The sequence below is a fragment of the Tachypleus tridentatus genome, chromosome 6, assembly GCF_004210375.1.
Source record: "Tachypleus tridentatus isolate NWPU-2018 chromosome 6, ASM421037v1, whole genome shotgun sequence".
Lineage (NCBI taxonomy): Eukaryota > Metazoa > Arthropoda > Merostomata > Xiphosura > Limulidae > Tachypleus > Tachypleus tridentatus.
The window spans coordinates 8,977,737-8,999,942 of record NC_134830.1 but is presented as its reverse complement, the minus strand read 5'-3'; the positions used below and the strand labels follow the sequence as shown (position 1 = coordinate 8,999,942).

General features: G+C 38.8%; 1 pseudogene; it reads left to right on the top strand.

The window, feature by feature from the left end:
• Nucleotides 1–13,136: 13,136 nt before the first annotated feature.
• On the top strand, nucleotides 13,137–13,262 carry LOC143254662 (U5 spliceosomal RNA; annotated as a pseudogene).
• Nucleotides 13,263–22,206: the final 8,944 nt, after the last annotated feature.

Sequence of the window (22,206 nt, the reverse complement as noted above, 5' to 3'; positions counted from 1 at the left end):
AAATGCAGACTGTTATAGAAGTGAGTGAATAAAACAAATGTTCCAACTGAAGTTCATCTGTCTTCTGCATAATACTTTTGAATCTGGATTATGTTTTTCCAAGCTCATCATCAGGCCAACTGTAGTAAGATGAAGATATTAAGAAACCTTAACTACAAGGGAACATAAAGTCATCCCTTTTGAGTAATGTCTTTACACAAGGGAACATAAAGTCATCCCTTTTGAGTAATGTCTTTACACAAGGGAACATAAAGTCATCCCTTTTGAGTAATGTCTTTACACAAGGGAACATAAAGTCATCCCTTTTGAGTAATGTCTTTACACAAGGGAACATAAAGTCATCCCTTTTGAGTAATGTCTTTACACAAGGGAACATAAAGTCATCCCTTTTGAGTAATGTCTTTACACAAGGGAACATAAAGTCATCCCTTTTGAGTAATGTCTTTACACAAGGGAACATAAAGTCATCCCTTTTGAGTAATGTCTTTACACAAGGGAACATAAAGTCATCCCTTTTGAGTAATGTCTTTACACAAGGGAACATAAAGTCATCCCTTTTGAGTAATGTCTTTACACAAGGGAACATAAAGTCATCCCTTTGAGTAATGTCTTTACACAAGGGAACATAAAGTCATCCCTTTGAGTAATGTCTTTACACAAGGGAACATAAAGTCATCCCTTTGAGTAATGTCTTTACACAAGGGAACATAAAGTCATCCCTTTGAGTAATGTCTTTACACAAGGGAACATAAAGTCATCCCTTTGAGTAATGTCTTTACACAAGGGAACATAAAGTCATCCCTTTGAGTAATGTCTTTACACAAGGGAACATAAAGTCATCCCTTTTAATGAGTAATGTCTTTACACAAGGGAACATAAAGTCATCCCTTTGAGTAATGTCTTTACACAAGGGAACATAAAGTCATCCCTTTTGAGTAATGTCTTTACACAAGGGAACATAAAGTCATCCCTTTTGAGTAATGTCTTTACACAAGGGAACATAAAGTCATCCCTTTTGAGTAATGTCTTTACACAAGGGAACATAAAGTCATCCCTTTTGAGTAATGTCTTTACACAAGGGAACATAAAGTCATCCCTTTTGAGTAATGTCTTTACACAAGGGAACATAAAGTCATCCCTTTTTTGAGTAATGTCTTTACTTTACAGTTGTTTATCATATTGGATTGTTCTAGATTAGGGGGGATACATATACCAGTGCTCATGTGATCCTCAACAGAGCAGGTTTCCACATCCTACCCACCTCAAAAGAACATTTTATATTCTGACTGAGGCAGTATGCCATTGTACATTGTATGTACAGATTTGCTATGGGCCCCCCTCATGCTTTTGTACACATGCACATGCCTTGTGAGTTTGAAATTTCGTATCACATTTACAGAATATTTGCCCTCAAGCTCAAGAAGGTTTACCAGTTTCACTTATGAAATATTAAACATACTTTTTATTGTGTATCTAAAAATAACTGTGGCACTGGTACCATTGCTTACCTTTTAAATATGCCATTTCAACAAATGTTAAGTTAAGTGATCAAGAAACTATTTGATTTGAGTTAAATTTCTCAAAGGACTTTTATCCTTCATAAAGAAAATTATAATTGCATATTAAAGTGCAATAAGACAATTTTTTTTTCTTCCAAGGACACATTGAAAATACAAATTCAGATAATTTTCTGAAAGCTTCTGATGCATTTTAAATTGGATTTTTATATAACTTAGATTTCAGTAACATAACTGTGCATTACTGCAGAGAAACTTACCAAGATAGATTGGGAGGATCTCTTTCAGTGCATAAAAGTTTCAAGCCTTTTGTGAATATATTTGTAATTGTTTTACTGTCTCCCGTAAACAAAATTCACCAAGTTTACCTGTCTCAGTTAAAACTGTTTCACACAATAAAGATCAGAGTTTCACAAATATAAAGTTTGTAATGCACAATTTGCCATTAGTTACTTCAATTACCTGCTTTTTGTGATTTTACACCAAAAACGTCTTAAAAATGTTATATCATGGGATACTACAATATTAAATATAAAACAATCTGTTATCACAATAAATCTTGTTAGAGGTCACTGTGATATTAAACTAAATGTATTAATAAAATAAATAACTTGACCTTACCTAATGAATTTCTTTAAAAAAGAAAGTTTTGAATACTGCCAAATTCTTCTTCATTGTAATTTTTTATAACAATATTGATCATGGAAACTAGTTTCTTGTTTACAGATTTCCTTCTAAAATTGTCCAGAATATTTCTAATTCCAGTGGATACTTTTATTGTTACTTTGAGTAATGATTAACTGCCTTTAATCATTTCTTTTCTTCCAGTAACTTCAAGGTAACTTTCTTTTACATTAAATATTGTGTGTACTGTATATATTGTCACCTGAAATTATTGCAAAAGTATATTTTCTTGTTTTGGAAAAATACCTTATCCACCATAATGTGCTTCATCCTAGATTATGTTGGAACTAGTAAATTATTGGCAGTGCTAGCTTCTATAAAATATCACACTGGTAAGATGTGATAAACTAACTTAAATATAATTTAGGGAAACTTCAGATCGTTCTTCTATTAACGAAAATTTACATAGTGAAAAAGCCTCCGTTAATCATGTTTTTATTAAAAAAGTTTTAAATGATGATGTATACATTTTATTTACCATACACATATTCTTATAAGCTATATTTTCGGTACTGTAATTTGTTTGGCTGTTATAAGGAGATGTGGGTTATATGATGTCATGTTAAGATCAAAATATTTAATAAGATAGACCTAGAACAACTAGAAAGTTCTAAAAGATTTTAAGATGTCTTTTTGTTAATTTAAATTTCTCTTGTGTTAATCTTTGTATTAATTATCTATATTCTAATTTCTAACACTATTTTTCTGATTTTTTTTTTAGTTTCTATTTCTTCTCTCCCCTAATTTATTCATTCTTTTTCTTATTTAAATGCACTATCTTTTTGTGATTGTGGTTATCTTGAATGAAAGTTAATGTTTAGTCAAGGCTTTGTTTTTCACCAAAATAATACCACTTCTGGCACCACTCTTGTAGCACTATTATTTTGTTGGTAGGTTCTTTTTAATTATCTGGTGCAAAGGATGAGTTAGTTTATTTGTTTCTTAACCTATACAACTTTAAACACTGGTAACTTGTAGGCCAAGTGTACAAATGACACTGTTACCTTTTGTTTTGGGGTGTATAATAAATTGTATGCAAATGTTTTTAAAAAAAAACACCTCAACTCTGTAGTTGAAATGAAAACTGACTTATTTGCTGCATTGACAAGGAAGACCTCATGATCTCCTTAAATATCATTTTAATGTTTCATCAAACCGTGTATTTATAATCTACCCGTAGAATGTATTAGGAAATCTGACGTCAAATTCCTTTCGAACTTTCTAGGTGTTCTAAGCCTTTCAAGTTTAGGTCACCATTACAACCTACATCTCCCTCAAACAAACAAATTAGAACTTCAAAAATACAGCTTATAACAGTATTTTCCATGTTTTATTAATAAGATTAATGATCATTATTTTTCCCATAAATATTTTTTATATAATAAAAATGCATATTAAGTTAGGAAAGGTTTGCACAGTAAGAACACAGTTCTGACTATATCCGATTCCAAACGGTCAGGTGCGTGTTTTGATCATTCAATTCATATAAAAACATGTCTCATAAAAGGCAATTAGGTATCATGAGTTACATGTCTTGTTATAAAATAAAACATCATAATCAAGGTGAGGAGATTGACTGGTTAACTGTAAACATAAGAAGCCTGCGATTACTGTTTGACAACATGTCACCAGTTTCACATGATTTTTGATGAAGTTCCTGACATTAAACAAACAAATTGGTTTTCATTTTTTAATCCACCAATGTCATATATTAATTAATCAATAAATAAATTAGTCTTTATATACATTGATAATTTACTTGTATAAAATGGATTGAATCCCCCCATTACAACAAACATTCTCACCTTTTCAGCCATGGGGAATTATAATGTGACAGTCAATCCCACTATTTATTGTTAAAAGAGTAGTTGAAGAGTTGGCAGTGGGTGGTGATGGCTAGTTTCTTTCCTTCTAGTCTTGCACTGCTAAATTATGGACAGCTAGCACAGATAGCCCTCGTGTATCTTTGCACAGAATTTCAAACAAACTTGTATCAAAATAATAATTAATAGCTTTGCTTCTAATTAAGACTTGTACAAAATTCACAACTAATTATTAAAAAAAATTGAAATGCAGCTTTATCATGAATTTTCTATGTACAAAAATAATATCAATTTAACAATAAGATTATCCATAACAATTTATAGTGGATACCTAAGCTAAACATCTTGTTCACTTTGTTTTGGAAGACCATTTTGTCACTTGCTTAGTAAATCTATGCAGTCAATATGAGAAGCCTGGCATGGCCAGATGATTAAAGCATTCGACTTGTAATCCAAGGATCACTGGTTTGAATCTTCGTCACACCAAACATGTTCACTGTTTCATCTGTGGGGGAATTATACGAGGGATGTTCAAAAAATACGCGAACTAACGTCATAAAAAAAAATGTACTTTATTGAGAAGTTACAGGTCTGGGACCCCTTCAAAGTACTCTCCTCCCCAACGCACACACTTATCCCAACGGTGTTTTCACTTGTTGAAACAGTCCTGGTACGCTTTTTTGTAATGTCCACCAGCTTCTTCGTCGCATTTGCCTTAATCTCGGGAATCATCTCAAATCTTCTTCCTTTCAAGGATCTTTTGAGTTTGGGGAACAAGAAAAAATCGCAAGGAGCAACGTCAGGTGAGAAGGGAGGGTGGGGAAGAACGGTGATCGAGTGTTTGGCCAAAAACTCACGAGTTCTGAGGCACAAATTTCGCAGCAACGCGGTGCATTTTCAATTTTTCGGTCAAAATCTCGTAACAAGATCCAACTGATATCCCACACTCTTCAGCAAGCTCCCTGACAGTCAGACGTCGATTTGCCCGCACCAGGGTGTTGATTTTGTCGACGTGTGGGTCGTCAGTTGACGTGGAAGGACGTCCAGGACGCTCATCATCTTCAATGGACTGTCGACCATCCATAAAACGTTCATGCCACTTGAAACATGCCGTACGCTTCATAGCAACATCACCGTAAGCCGTGTTAAGCATAGCAAAAGTTTCAGTCGCAGGTTTTTCAAGTTTAACACAAAATTTCACAGCAAGTCGTTGCTCCTTCAGGTCATTCATTCTGAAATCCGCCAAACGAAAAAATCGCACTTCACTTAAAACCGCGTAGTTAATGCACAAATGAAGATATCTGCAATCGGGAAATGGCGTCGTAATCAGCTGATATGTGCGAACCTAGCGACACCAAGCGGATTCCCCTGGAATCAACTGGAGCCGCGCAATTCAAACAGTCCGCGTGTTTTTTGAACAGACCTCGTAATATGATGATCAATCCCACTGTTTGTTGGAAAAGTGTAGCCCAAGAGTTGGCAGTGGATGGTGAGGACGAGCTGCCTTTCCGTTAGTCTTACACTGCTAAACTAGGAACGGCTAGTGCAGATAGCCCTCGTGTATCTTTGCACAAAATTCAAAACAAACCAAACCGATCAATCCCAAACTGTAGAAAGTTTTGACGCTGAAAGATTTTCAGAATTGAAGTGTTTATGTATTTCGTTTTGAATAAGAATACTTGCATACCCATACATGTAATAATTTATCTTGGAGAAGTCTCCAGTTTATTATTACTTATGTTACATATTTGAATTTCATTATTTATCAAATTTATATTTGCCAACAAAATTGAAACCCAGTTTTCTTTCTTAATATAAAAATATTTTGATATACAAACAACAATACAACTTATAATAATTATCATACCTAATAATTTATATACAACACTTTTATAACCTTACAAAGAATACTGAGTCTTATATCTGTTCTGGAACTAAATCATCCATGAACCTTTATAAACAGGAAATTTATTCTTTGTTGATACACCTGATTTTAATGTGAGATTCCATAATGTTCAACAATGTTCGAAAACATGTTGGTGTTTTTGTAAAAGGAATATTGTTGAATCTTACCCTCAAGAATCATCTACAAATTAGAGAATAGGTGAGACGTGTAATACACATTTAACAATATACGTCACATGCATCAAACGGAAACAAAACGTAGATATTAAAATAAATGTGCAGCAGTAAATCTTACACATGCAAATTCAAAGTAATCTGGGCAGCAAAATCTTTACAGATCCAATGTTGTATATATTTATGCTTTCTTGCATTGTATATGGTTAATGTTGTGTATATTTGTTGTTGTTTTTTTGCATTGTATATCGTTAATGTCATGCCATTTTGTAAAGTTTATTGTTGTAAGTAAATTTCAAATCTGCATTGTTGGTAAGACGTCGTTTTCATTATTTTCTTGTCTAGTGAAACTTGTCTCTCGTATTTAAAGTATTGCTCTTAATTGTTGTGTTTCACGGTTTTTACGCATTAAAGTGTGTTTGGTAGTGTACTATTGCGGTCGGAATGTCTACGACCATCCGTCCGCATTCTCCTCGGCCGCGGTCCTTCCATCTTGAGGTGCCCGCGGCTTCGCTACTCTCTCTCTCTCTCTCTATATATATATATATATATCTGTAGGTGTTTTAGTGTAAAATTAATATTTCCTAAGAAACATTAATCCCCTGGGGTGCTCGAAGACTAACTAGTCCTCCTTCAACCCCGCAGCAGATTGGAATTTATAAAATAATAGCGTTTGTGGATAACACTGATAGACAGATTAATGGATTGATTTAACACATGCAAATGCTTGTCTGGTGAGCGTGGCGGGCAACAAGGCGAAGGCAAAGCAAATCCCACCCAAGAAGAGAGACGGAGAAATACGACGAGAAGCAGGTCGGATAAATACAAACAACAACCAAACGGGCCAGTTCAGGGCCGGGCATGAATCGATGGATCAAAGTGCCCAAGCGGGGATCTATGGATCCAATGCTTAAGGATTAGGTGTGGGGGGAAACGGGAGTACCCCGATAAAACCCACTTTCACGACCTGGGCTCCGAATAAATTACCCAGATCGTGCCCGATGGTAGCTGTAAGGAAAGAAAGTCAGGGTTAATAATCACAGAAAAAAAAAAAAATCATAATTAATAAACGTAATCATCATAAGAGATAAAGGTTGTTTCTGGTGGTTCTGTTGGGTTAGCACGTTCACGATAATCACAAGTGACAAAGATTGGTTCTGGTGGTGCTGTCGGGTTGGCAAGTTCTGCGGAGAAAATTCGTCTCAAATTAGCTCGACTCTGTTTTAGTGACCTTCTCACAGGTGAAATTTCAGATGGCGTTTCTGGGCTTGGTGGTTCTGCACTGGTCTGGACAGGCTTAATTTAGTCTTCTTTTAATTAAAGATTGAGATGACTTGGTACTTGTGGACTTGGGTTCGGTTTGAACCGAGGCGGCTTTAGTTGTCGGACGCGTGGTTTGTGTCTGAGTCGAGGTGGTGGAACTAGGAACGAGAGGTGTGGTCTGGCACGATTTGTTACTAGTCTTCTGATGCTCCAGGTGGTTTAATTCAGGTCGGTCGGCAGGCGTATATGATGAAGTTATAGGTTGTGACACGTGTTCAGGTGGTTTGGGTGCTCTCGGATTAGTTGGGCGACGTCGGGGGCGTTCGGCACTAAAATGAAAAATATGGTAATAACAGCCATTATGTAGGATTGTATCAGCAACATGCTTGGTGGTGGTAATTATTTTCATAAAACTGGTAGGTTGTCTGTTAGACGCTTTGAATGCTGCTGACGGGGGTAGCCATGTGGAGTGTTTGCAGCATTTTGTCAAGGGGCGTTATGTGGCGACGCTGGCGTCGGCCGCTTTCGCCCGTCGCCTGCTTGCCCAGGGAGACTTTCCCTTGGGGGAGAGCGTGTGCCTGTGGAGCCGGCTGGACAGAATGTGAAGTGGATCACCTTCCGATCGGTTCCTTTTGAGTTGGCCCATGACGTCGTCAAGGACGTATTATCGGCGTATGGGCAGATGAGAAAGGTCGAACACGAAGCACATCAGATGCGCCCGAATGTGTGCACTGGGAACCGACGTGTGTGTGTATGAACATGAAGACGCCAGTTCCGAACTTTATATCAGTGAGCGGATTCCGGGTAATGTGCCATTACCCGAGAATTCGTCGCTGTGGCCTCGAGGGCTACGTGTTTGCTGAGTGCCAGACCCCGCGGTGCGGGATATGTCTGGCCTACAGACATGTTGAAGATTCCTGTAGTGTGGCATGTACTATTTGTAGTTGTGGCCACACGCCCTCGCGTTGCCCGTGGCGTGTGGCGACGTATGCCTCGGTGGCTGCTGGCGGTTTCACGGCCTAAGAAGACCTGGGCTAAGAAGGCTGGGGTGGCCATTCGTCCTCCCGCGGCGACCGTGGGTGGGGTCCCCGAGGGGACGCCTGTCCTGATTCCTCCAGTGTCAGGGGAGGGGGAGCCTCGGTCTTCTGAGGGGGCCTGGTCTCGCCCGCCCGGGAAGTGGTGGATGGTGCTTCGGGTGCTGTTCGGGTGGGGGGTCTCTGTGGTGGCTTTGATCCATTCTTCGGGCCCTGGTTTGTACGGGACCCCTGTGGGGGTTCTGGTCAGCCAGGGTGGCCCTGTGGCGTCCCCTGCCTCTGTGGGGGCTCTGGCCTCCCAGTCGGGTGGTGTGGGGGTTGGGAGCTGTGTGTGCATCCACGATTCTGCCAATCCTGTTTGTGTTGGGGAGGGTCCCTCTGAGGAGGATCCTGCCCCTGTTTGGGTTTGGTCAGTGGGGGTTATTGGGGACTCCAAGAAGCCTCAGTCTTCCCCTGCTGGCACTGCTGAGGCTGGAGGTTCTGACGGATCCTTGGCTCTGGGGATGGTGGATGTTTTAGCCCTCTCTCCTGAGGCACAGATGCAGACGTTGGACGAGCTGCCGTCGCCCAGCTTTCCCGAGTTTTCTGGGCTTCCCCAGTCTTCCCTGTCTGTCTGGACTGAGTGAGGACAGTGGGGAGGTGCGGAGGCCTTGTAGCCTCACTTTGTTGCTGGACCTCGGTCTGAAAGTCTCGCATGCAGCAGTGGTGGTCGGATGTCAGCGGCCACTGCTGCAAAGAGGGGGTGGGGTCAGGTAGCCTCAAGAGGCCTCACACCCCCTGCCTCCATCTACCTTGTCGAAGCAGCAGCAACACTGAGTTCTTGACCTCTGTTTGATGATGGGTTTTTCTTGCATTACTCTAAACACCCGGGGGATGCATAGCATTGCTAAGCAATTCTATGCGTTCTCTCTATTCAACTGCTTTGCAGTTGATGCCATATTTTTGCAAGAGACCCATTTTGCCTATCAGAGGGACCACTTTTCTTTTTCATCCCATTACCCTGTCTTTGCCTCCTGGTCGTTTGGCTCTACATGTTTGCATGTGGTGGGGATCCTCTTCCACCCGCATTTTAATGGGACCATCCTCGCATCACATTGTGATGCTGAGGGGTGGGTGGTGTACGTTGATGTTGTTGCTGGGGGTCGTAAAATTCGGCTTGTCAATGTCTGTGTGTCTGTTCAGACTGGGGAGCGGGAGGCCTTCTTGTCGGGCTTGGACAGGTTCATGGTTACACGGGCCGATATCATCTGTGGTGGCAACTTCAACTGCGTTTTGGATCCTCCCCTCGACAAGATTGGGGTGATCATCTTTCTGGTGATCAGTGTATGCAGTCTCTGCATGTAGTGCTGTCGGATTTCGACTTTTCCGATGTCTGGCGTGCACTGCATTGGTCTGCTTTTGTGGCTACCTGGACCAGTCAGGGCATTTCTTGTCGCCTTGACAGGTTCTATGTGACACCTGGCCTTCGGCGGGGCTGCTGTTCGTCGGGTTGGGGACGTCTCGTTTTACGTGTCTGACCATCGGGCGTTTCTCGTCAGATTCCGGGATTTTGTCCCCGTTTTTTGGGGCCCCGGTGTGTGGAGGCTCAACGTCTCGCTTCTTGCCAAGGATGGGATTGGAGATGCTTTGCTTGCCCTTGTTTGGGAGCTCTGTTCTGTCGAGTCTGCCACTGGGTCTTGGTGGGCGGGTTTCAAGGAGGCCTGTGCCTTCTTGCTGATGCAAGCAGGCATGCGGTTTTCGCGGGCCCGTCGCCTGGCCTTGTGAGGAAAGCAGGACATCTTGGCTGCCTTGCTTCATGGTGGACCGACGGATCGCTGAGTCCTCTCGAACATTTAGGCACTCCATCGGGATATCGATTTGTATTATTTCAAACTGTTCCATGCAGTGAGCGACTTTGTCTGATCGAGTCACTCGATCCCAGAACCATTACTGGGGTTCCTCTGTGCAAGGCACGGGAGATGGCTAAGAACAGACACATCAGCAGTCTGGTGTTGGAGAATGGTCGATCATCATCTGACATCTCTGACATCTTAGACGCGTGCCACGGGTATTATAGCCGTTTATATGCGGCTACACCCGTGGATGAGGGGTTGTGGGACGACATTACTAGGTTTTTGCTTTCCCTCGACCCCTCCTTTTACGACCAACTGGTGAAACCAATCAGCTTGGGAGAGTGTTGGTCATCCCTTTGATCCTTGCCACTTGGAAAGTGTTCTGGGCTGGACTGACTGCCAGTGGAATTCTACAGCCACGTGTGGCCAGTCGTCGGACCCTTGTTTGTCAGGCTCTTCAACAGCTGTCTGGCTGCAGGGTCTATGTCTACATATTACTCTATTTTGTAAGGATCCCAGCCAGTCAGAAAATCTTTCCTCATGGCATCCCATATCGCTCCTGAACGTGGACACCAAGATTATTTCTAAGGTCCTGTGTGCCCATTTGGGTGCAGTTGTGCCTTCCTTGGTTCACTGCACTCAGACATGTGGTGTCTGGGGCAGACGTATTCAACAAAATTTGGTGCTTCTCAGGGATCTGTTCCTTTACATCACGGATCGGGATATCCCTGTTATCTTTGTGTCCCTCAATCAGAGTAAAGCATTTGATCGAGTTCACCATGGCTTTCTGTGGTATGTTCTGGAGAGGTATGGCCTCCCTCTAGTTTGTTTCTAGTATGTGCGAGCCATGTATTCGACTGTTTCGAGCAGGCTTTTGGTAAATGGGTACCTGTCGCCTTCCTTGTCCATCTTACAGGGAGTTCATCAGAGTTGTCCACTGTCTCCCACACTTTATGTGTTGGTTATAGAGTGTCTGCTCTCTTACCCATATCACTCGGTATCGGTACGTGGTCTTCAGCTTTCTGGGGGTTTGAGCATGACTTAAGTTGCGCATGCAGATGATGTGAACCTGTTCTTTGCAAACTTTACATCTTTAGGTTCGGCGTTGGCCATTTTCTATAAATACTCTCAGGCCAGCACTGCCCAGCTGAATTTTCATAAGTCTCATGCCAGGAGGTTTGGCAAGTAGGCCTCGTCTGCCGACTCTCCGTTTGGTCTGGAATCGACCTCCTCCCCAGTCACTTGCTTTGGGTTTGTTTTCTTGTGGCCTTTGGGGCTGCTTGGGAAGGGGTGGTTCAGCAGTACACGATTACTGCTACTGCCCTGTTAACTTGTTTGATAGGGCAGAGGGTGGTGAGGAGAAGAATACTCCCCTTGGTATGGTACCTAGGGGCTGTTCTTCCTCTGGATGACTGCACTGCACGAGCCATTGAACGTCATGTCTTCGCCTTCCTGTGAGGTGGCAAGCCAGAGGGAGTGTCTAGGAGTTCCTTGATGCAGCTGCCTCGCAGGGGAGGTCTGGGCATACCATGTGTCCAGACCCAGTGTCTTTCTCTTCTGCTGTCCTCTACCTTTCGTTATCTGTTTGTAGAGGGTCATCCCTGTTGCCTCTCATTCGTTTCCTGGTTGGCACGGGGCGCAGGCTCTTTGGTGTTTCTTTGAGCTTGCGGACACCAATGTGTTTTGATCCTCCTTTTTGGTATGTTGACGCTGCTGCTGCGATTCGGCGGTGTCGTGCTGTGGCAGCAGATGTATCGACGGACTCCCGTTCCCTCTACAGCCTGCTGGTTCCCGGATGTACACACAGAATTGAGCGATACCATCCTGCTCTTCTGTGGGATGTTATTTCGGGACGTGTAGTACTGCGCCATGTTGATAACTGCCTTCAGGCTATCAACTGGCGTGTAGTGCACAATATTTTGCCCGTGAGAGAACGTACGTACCTGTGGAACCCTGGAACAACTGAGTTGTGTTCAGTGTGTCACATCTAGTTGGAGTCTGTCATGCACAGGTTAGTCCTCTGTCCGACGTCGGCGGAGATCTGGGAGAGAGTTGCGCGCCTTTTCCGGGTCCCGCATCTCACGGCGAAGACTATCCTGTATCATGTGCCGATCCCTGTTCCCAGCTGCCTGGCATTTTCCTTTCAATATACTCTGACTATCCTTAAGTACGTCATCTGGCTTGCTCGAAACAAGTTAGTTTACGAGCGGGCACCGGTGTCGTATTTTTCGATATTGGGAAGGGCCAGATATAGGCTGTTACTCCGACTTCGGGCGGACTATCATCGTCTGAGTCCAGGGATATTTTATCATCTGTGGCGACCGGATGTCTCGCCTCTTTGTGTGTTGATGAGGGGTCAGGTGGAGATTGGATTTTGAGCCACCTTGTCTCTGCCCTTGCTTTGTTTTGTTTAACTTTTTTTTACCTTGTATATTTTATTTTTGTACATTAATTATTGTTTAACTTGCTGTTTTTAACTTGTAAAGTTTTGCTGTTTTTGTCATTTTTACTTTTGTACATCTTTTCCTTATTTATTTTTTGTACATTTTGCTAAATTTAACTTGTATACTCTGTTTTGAATTTTTACTTTTGTACAATTTTGCTTTTCTTTTAATTTCTGCTCACTTTTTGTACATTTTTCATTATACAGTTCACATATTTATTAAAATTGTATTTTTTTGTTTAACTTTAATCTACTTTGTTTAATTTTTGTACATTTTTCTTTTGATTTTTACTTTTTGCTTGTATAATTTTGCTGTTTTTCTACTTCTATATACTTTTGCTTTGTTTTATTTACTTTGTACATTTTTGTCATTTCTGTACATTTTTCTCACTGTCACCATTTTTGTCATTATTTCATTGAACATTTTGCTTTTTGTACAGTTCCTTGTTTTTTCTTGTACCGTTCCTTGTTTTTTCAATAAACACAAATTTGTATTAATCTTTCGCCTTTTACTAAAGATTACCGTGGAGGGGAATATTATAATGAGCCTATAGGCGAATTTTTGATTTTGTTTGTTTGTTTGGGAATTTCGCACAAAGCTACTCGAGGGCTATCTGTGCTAGCCGTCCCTAATTTAGCAGTGTAAGACTAGAGGGAAGGCAGCTAGTCATCATCACCCACCGCCAACTCTTGGGCTACTCTTTACCAACGAATAGTGGGATTGACCGTCACATTATACACCCCCTCGGCTGGGAGGGCGAGCATGTTTAGCGCGACGCGGGCGCGAACCCGCGACCCTCGGATTACGAGTCGCACGCCTTACGCGCTAGGCCATCCCAGGCCACGAATTTTTGAAGTCTCATGTTAGTGAGACAACAATCTATGAATAAAAATAGACTTGAGAAAGCGACTGTTATGTTAGGTACACTTCTGTGGTGCATGAATTTTAGTGCGAGTTGTCGCTATGAGTATTATGTTTTATTTCTCGATGAAATATTGGGAGATCCAAGGAGAAACGTTTTTAATATTAAAACATTTATTTGGCAATTAGCCATTTCTTGTTTCTTTTCGAAAATGATGGGGCATGCATGATATAAATAAATTCTGGGAAATGTCCAACAGAGGCAGTCAGTAAATTTCTTTATAAGCCAATCAAGATTAAGATCATTTTTGAAATGAATTATTAATTAGGGTCGCGGGTTCGCGTCGCGCTAAACATCGCCCTATCCCACTATTCGTTGGTAAAGAGTAGCCCAAGAGTCGTAGAATAAAACAACCAACCAATTTTGAAATGAATTATTAATTAGCGTATTCGTAGAATAATTATTGGTAAAAAAGCAGTTAGATTAACAACTTGTACTATATTGGAAAGCCAGTGCTTTTTGGTAATACTACGTTCCAACAATGACTTCACGAACAAATGTATAACCTGACATTTTTGTTAGTCTATCTGCTGAAAGTATAAAACAAACAGACAACAAAACGTTTGTTGATTTCTTAGTTTAGAGTCTGTTTATTAAAGCGGTTGTCTTTAATTGGACACGTTGTTGAAAGAAAACGATACGAGATTAAAAATTGAATCGATATTCTTTCTATGTTTTTATGCACTTGGATCTCACACTGTGTGTCTCTTTACTTTTAGTCTTATTATACTCGCCAGTCACTTGTGAGGTGTCACTGCACTTGGCTTTCTTGCACCCACCGCGTCACTAAAAATCGTAATAGGAAAACAGTAATGGAACTACTATTCTATCTGGACAAATGCATTTTGGCTTTGACTCCGTCTGTTTCGAGAACTAGGCCGTAACGTGACACACACTGGGTTTTCGACGTGAGTTATGTTTCAGTAATATATACTTGGCATTAGCGAGGAGAAACGTACCGAGAAATATGCGCAGATTTCACTTTCAGTGCATGAAAAGTTTAAACCTGTTGAACATAATTGTCGTTGTGTTGTTTCAGTAAAACTGCAATATTCCGCGCAATAAATATCTGGGTTTTACAGATGTAAGAAAGGCACAACACTGTAATTTTAAATAAATACGTAATTAAAATGAAACAGTGGATTTTTGATATGTTTTTCGTTCGTAAAACCTTCTGCATCGTCTTTCTTTCTGGAAAATGTAATTTTAAAAATTCGTATTTAAAATTGGTCTATTTATTCTGAATAACACGAAAATATTTTGTATTGCAAAATTATTTTGCAATGGATCACAACTTATGGGAGTAAAAAATGTGAGTACAAAGTATAGGAAAATATTTGATCCTTGCATTAAGTCTTAAATGTGTTAATAAGAGAAACGATTCTCTAGTCTTCTTTAGATTGTTTTTAGCGCACCTATAAAAATGTGAACTTAATTGTAATGAATTTTCAGTGAAATGGTGCTTCATTTACTTTTTAAAAAGGAATATAAATCCCAGGAAAAAGGTTCCACGTTACCGATATGTAAAAAGGAGTTTCTCTATTTCTCCCTAAATTGTTTTTTTATGTTTTTCATTCATTTAAATATTCATTTGCTTTTCAAGAAACCTCTTGTTTGGTATTCAACAGTTTAAGCGTTTTACAATTTTAATAACTGGGTGGTTATTTTCTCTGTTATTACGTAGGATATTATTGTCAAGTTTTATGGGTTTTTTGTAACAGTTCGTTATTTTTACTTAAACAATTGTTTTCCATAAACAGTTTTATTTTAACAGATCAAAGATTCTCGAGATGTGATAGTAGTTGACTTCAAAGAAGTTAACTGTGGTTTCTTCGTAAGAATGATAAATGCTCTATTTTATTATCTTGGAGATATTGGAGGATTGTAGAAAATTGTCTGAACATTTCACAAAGTCTTAACATGATAGAAAACTTTATTAACTCAGGTGAGTTCGAGCATTACAAAGTCCCCAAGCAACAAAAATATTTAAAATATCATTTGTTAAGTAGAGTGATTCTGAAAATATTTTCAATTAACCGTGTCATTTTGTTCACATTCGTTCTCAATACGTAATGCAAGAAACAACTTGTTACATGGTTAAACAAACAGACAAAAGAAAACGTAATTTAATATATATTCCAACATTTAGTTTTGCGGACTTCTTCGTAAGTTAATGTGTTTCATTAAATTATTATTGTTCTGTTAATTGTTGGTCACAAGAAGTAGATAAAAAATGGCCTGCTAGTGAATTTGAAATGACGACTTACTTAAGTCATTTGACTCGCTTTCTTTTTTTATCTTGAAAGAAAAGAAACAAACAGAAAAAGGTACTTGTCTTGTGAAACATACTTGCAAACGCTTGTTTGTTTTTTGAATTTCGCGCAAAGCTACACGAGGGCTATCTGTGCTAGCCGTCCCTAATTTAGCAGTGTAAAACTAGTCATCGCCAATTCTTGGGCTACTCTTTTATCAACGAATAGTGGGATTGACCATAAATTTATAACGCCCCACGGCTAAAAGGGCAAGCATTTTGGTGCGATGGTGACTCGAACGCCTTAATCCACCTGGCCATGCCGGGGCACTACTAGCAAACGCATTTTATCAGTTTATTTCTGCGAGGAAAATTTTCTCTCGTTAACTACAATCAGTCATTATCAATAATTTTACGTATTGGGTGATTACAATTACATGTTTATTTATTCTTAAATGCAAAACTACATAATAGATTGTTTTAGCTATGCCAACTATAATTCGACATTTGAGAAAGTGACAAAACTGATATGGTAGTAACAATATATATAAATATTACCACTGAATTATAAAATTAAAACAAATCTTACCTTATCAACTTAATTCATTGAAAATGTTTAAAAAAATGCAAAATTTAAGTATGATACAAAGATGGCAGTGTCAAAAAGTATAGAAACAAGACGGGAATAAATACACAAAACCATACAAGAATCACTACCACGTAGCCAGTAAATATTGAATCAGTCTTACAAGCTTTGTCTATAGCCACTATAAGACTATATAGAACTATTCGATTTAAATGGCTTTATTCAAACCGGAATTCAATATTCAGTTGTATATAAAAGTTATTTTTGCAAAAGATTTGACTACTTTTTAGTAATTTTTGTCTCTATCTTGTTTCTGTACTTCTGACATTGCCATCTTTGCATCATACGTAATTGTCCCCCAGTGTTTCTGTACTTTTGACATTGCCATCTTTGCATCATACTTAATTGCCCCCCAGAGTTTCTGTACTTTTGACATTGCCATCTTTGCATCATACTTAATTGTCCCCCACTGTTTCTGTACTTTTGATATTGCCATCTTTGCATCACACTTAATTGTCCCCAAGTGTTTCTATACTTTTGACATTGCCATCTTTGCATCATACTTAATTGTCCCCCACTGTTTCTGTACTTTTGACATTGCCATCTTTGCATCATACTTAATTGCCCTCCAGAGTTTCTGTACTTTTGACATTGCCATCTTTGCATCATACTTAATTGTCCCCCACTGTTTCTGTACTTTTGATATTGCCATCTTTGCATCATACTTAATTGTCCCCAAGTGTTTCTATACTTTTGACATTGCCATCTTTGCATCATACTTAATTGTCCCCCACTGTTTCTGTACTTTTGACATTGCCATCTTTGCATCATACTTAATTGCCCCCAGTGTTTCTGTACTTTTGACATTGCCATCTTTGCATCATACTTAATTGTCCCCAGTGTTTCTGTACTTTTGACATTGCCATCTTTGCATCATACTTAATTGTCCCCCACTGTTTCTGTACTTTTGGCATTGCCATCTTTGCATCATACTTAATTGCCCCCCAGTGTTTTTGTACTTTTGACATTGCCATCTTTGTATCATACTTAATTGTCCCCAAGTATTTCTATACTTTTGACATTGCCATCTTTGCATCATACTTAATTGTCCCCAAGTGTTTCTATACTTTTGACATTGCCATCTTTGCATCATACTTAATTGTCCCCCACTGTTTCTGTACTTTTGACATTGCCATCTTTGCATCATACTTAATTGTCCCCAAGTGTTTCTGTACTTTTGACATTGCCATCTTTGCATCATACTTAATTGTCCCCCACTGTTTCTGTACTTTTGGACATTGCCATCTTTGCATCATACTTATTTTTCCCCACTGTTTCTGCACTTTTGACATTGCCATCTTTGCATCATACTTAATTGTCCCCACTGTTTCTGTACTTTTGACATTGCCATCTTTGCATCATACTTAATTGCCCCCACTGTTTCTGTACTTTTGACATTGCCATCTTTGCATCATACTTAATTGCCCCCCAGTGTTTCTGTACTTTTGACATTGCCATCTTTGTATCATACTTAATTTTCCCCACTGTTTCTATACTTTGACATTGCCATCTTTGCATCATACTTAATTGTCCCCAAGTGTTTCTGTACTTTTGACATTGCCATCTTTGCATCATACTTAATTGTCCCCCACTGTTTCTGTACTTTTGACATTGCCATCTTTGCATCATACTTAATTGCCCCCCAGTGTTTCTGTACTTTTGACATTGCCATCTTTGCGTCATACTTAATTTTCCCCCACTGTTTCTGCACTTTTGACATTGCCATCTTTGCATCATACTTAATTGTCCCCAAGTGTTTCTGTACTTTTGACATTGCCATCTTTGCATCATACTTAATTGTCCCCCACTGTTTCTGTACTTTTGGCATTGCCATCTTTGCATCATACTTAATTGCCCCCCAGTGTTTTGTACTTTTGACATTGCCATCTTTGTATCATACTTAATTTTCCCCCACTGTTTCTGCACTTTTGACATTGCCATCTTTGCATCATACTTAATTGTCCCCAAGTGTTTCTGTACATTTGACATTGCCATCTTTGCATCATACTTAATTGTCCCCCACTGTTTCTGTACTTTTGACATTGCCATCTTTGCATCATACTTATTTGTCCCCAAGTGTTTCTATACTTTTGACATTGCCATCTTTGCATCATACTTAATTGTCCCCAGTGTTTCTGTACTTTTGACATTGCCATCTTTGCATCATACTTAATTGCCCCCCAGTGTTTCTGTACTTTTGACATTGCCATCTTTGCGTCATACTTAATTTTCCCCCACTGTTTCTGCACTTTTGACATTGCCATCTTTGCATCATACTTAATTTTCCCCCAGTGGCTCAGCGGTATGTTTATGGACTTAAACGCTAAAAACCGGGTTTCGATACCCGTGGTGGGCAGAGCACAGATAGCCCATTGTGTAGCTTTGTGCTAAATTCAAAACAACAACATCATACTTAATTTTTTGCAATTTTTTAAACTTGTAATATTATTCAAGTACTTGGTATTGGTTTGTAGAAATCTATTCGAGCACTGTTTGCTCTTGCCTGCCCTAATTTATAAGTTATAGATTGTGGGCAAATTAATTACTCAACACAACCTACTGCCAACTGTTGGGCTATTAGTTTACTTACGGACTTGACCGTCACATTTCAACGCTCTCACGGCCAAAAGGACAAGCATGTGTTATGACGAGATTCAAACTCGCAGATTACGGATCGAATGCACTAACAACCAAGCCATTTCATGCTTTGACAATGGAAGCTGATAGAAGTATTTTATTATTATATATTAATGAAATTTTAAAACTTTATAGATAAACAATTATTAACTTGGACGTCAGTGAGGCTTTTCTCACTAATTATTTTAAATACACATGATTAAGAATTAATTAGTTTAAATACATTTAATTAGAAACTCACTAATTAGTTAAAATACATTTAATTAAAAACTCACTAATTAGTTGAAATACATCTGATTAAAAAGAACTATTTAGTTGAAATACATCTGATTAATAATAACTATTTAGTTGAAATACACACGACTTAAAAAAAATAACATTCAACATTCTTTCGTGTACCAGATATGTGTCAAAGCATAAAAAGTTCAAGTTTATATTACTGGACAAAATTCAATTAGCTTTTCATAAATAAAGTTCGTTCCAAAAATATTGTTGAACTTTAGTTAACGAACAAATTAACTTGTTTACAAACATTTAAAAAGAATTGTTTGTTTTGTTTTTCGAATTTCGCACAAACCTACTCGAGGGCTATCTGTGCTAGCCGTCCCTAATTTAGCAGTGTAAGACTAGAGGGAAGGCAGCTAGTTATCACCACCCACCGCCAACTCTTGGGCTACTCTTTTACCAACGAATAGTGGGATTGACCGTCACATTATAATGCCCCCACGGCTGAAAGGGCGAGTATGTTTGGCGCGACCGGGATGCGAACCCGCGATCCTCAGATTACGAGTCGCACGCCTTAACACGCTTGGCCACATTTTAAAAGAGATGTAGTTACGCTTGGTAAGCCTTACGAGTATTAAATAATATAATATATCTCCAAAATTATACTGTTAGAAATCACGTTTTTATAACGGTGGGCAGAATAGCTCTTTGTGTAGTTTTAAGTTTAACCCCAAACAAATATTAAAAGAAATGAAAAAGTGAAGGAATGAAACATTAAACCTCTGACAACTTTAAATACATCATTACGTTAGTGTTATTATGTTAGAACTCTAGAACTTATTTTACTGGAAGTAAGGGGAAAAGTGGATTAGCTGGTCTCTGTATTCGAGTGAGCAGTACCCAGCAGGCGATGTGGGTGGAACCGAAAAGTCAATGACAGACTGGAAGTATGGTCATATGCACGTGATTGTTTTGAATTAAGCAGAAATACTGTTTGGGCATTAAAAAGATATATTTATAAAAACAAAACTACTTATTTTTTCATTTTCCTCAATAGAAATGCATACAACATCTAAAATTGTCCTTTATATCACTACATGTTTGTTTATAGATTAAAACTGTAATTATATGTAATATCTCTCATGAACTAACATAAAATTACAGAATAAATCAATAAAACAAAGGGTATCGTCAAAGCTTGAGAATTACTGTATCCGATAAATGAAAATGCAAAAAAAAAATCTAAAACACTTCTCTCAGAAACGACATTAAAAATATGTGGTGTATGTTTGTTTTCTGATAAAAAAAAAAAAAGAGAATAAGCTACTATCAGTTCTAATACCCCAAAACACTTGGTATAAACACAACATTAAACTGTATAAGATTCAGAACTGCTTCTCTTTCTTTCGTGTAATTACAGGTAACACAAAGCCCAAATTAGTTTTCATTAGGTTCAGGCATAGCCGTACGAGGTTTTATAACGTGCTGAGCGGAGGAAAAAGAAGCAGTCAGCGATATCCGTTTATACGGCTACTTGTAATCGTATAGTTGATTGTCCGTTTTATAACTTGCTTTCGTCTAAACCTATGGAATGTATTCCGCTATACACTGCGGCACCCCAGTGGTATGTCTGAAACTTACGATGCTACAAACCGGATTTCAATACCTGTGGTGGGCAGAGCACAAATATCCCACTGTGTAGCTTTGCGCTTAACTGCAAAAAATAAAATTTATACTGGGAATTTAAACCTTAGACTTTCTAAAATCGCACTTAGGCGCGCCCAGTAAGAACGGAACGAACTTAAAAGAAATTGCTATACTTTCAGCAGCCTTTGTCCTTGAAAGTTTATTATTGATGTACTAACAAAAGCGCTTAACTTTGTTTGGAGGAAGGGGGAGAAAACTACGAGACAAAAATATCTTGCCAAAAAATATTCGCAGTGACGCGAGCTTCCCCTTCTCAGACTAACATAATCAGAGTGACTTGTCAGAGTAGGGATAAAATGTTTCAAAGTTTAACTTACTCAGTTTTGACCTTTTTGTTTCAGTATTTTTTGTACAATTAAAAATTTCTATATTAATATAGCTAGCTAGGTTACGTATATATTAACCCTACTGTTTTTACCCCTAGTGGCACAGTGGTATGTCTGCGGACTTGTACTGTTAGAAATAAGAGTTTCGATACCCGTGGTGAGCAAAGCACAGATAACCCTTTAAGAAGCTTTGTGCTTAATAAGAGACAACAACTCCCTGTCGTTATAAAATCTAAACATTTTTATTGTACTTTTACAATATTATTGCATAGATAGCTCTTTGTGCAGCTTTGTGCTTAATGACAAACAATAGCAATATTATAGTGATTTATTTCAATATAACGAATATGTAGACACCTGGTGACACCAAAAGGACATTGAAAATGAACCGCTCGACAACAATCCCATGAAAAATTTAAAGTGTATCACAGAATAAGTTATAAAATATCTGGCAAACCCATAATTATCCCCTGTAATATCATTTTTAGAATTTAAGTGTCACTTATTTCAAATCAAATTTGTTCCTACGTCTGAAACATGTCTAGTCAGTTCGTTGTGCAACTCTGATCATGAAAACAAAACACAATAAAAAATAAAAAACGGTTTCAGATACCTTATTCTATACTGAAGCTATATACTATTCATACGTAACATGGAGATCGAATCTTACCCCAGAAAATGAACAGTGTACTCTGGGCTGTTAACATGTACAAAGGTACGCTTGCTTGTGAATGTGTTAAATCCGGAAAGGACTGGTAACCGAGCAACGTTTTTGTTTTCGAATTGTTATACGTTTATAGATAAAAAAAATTGTAA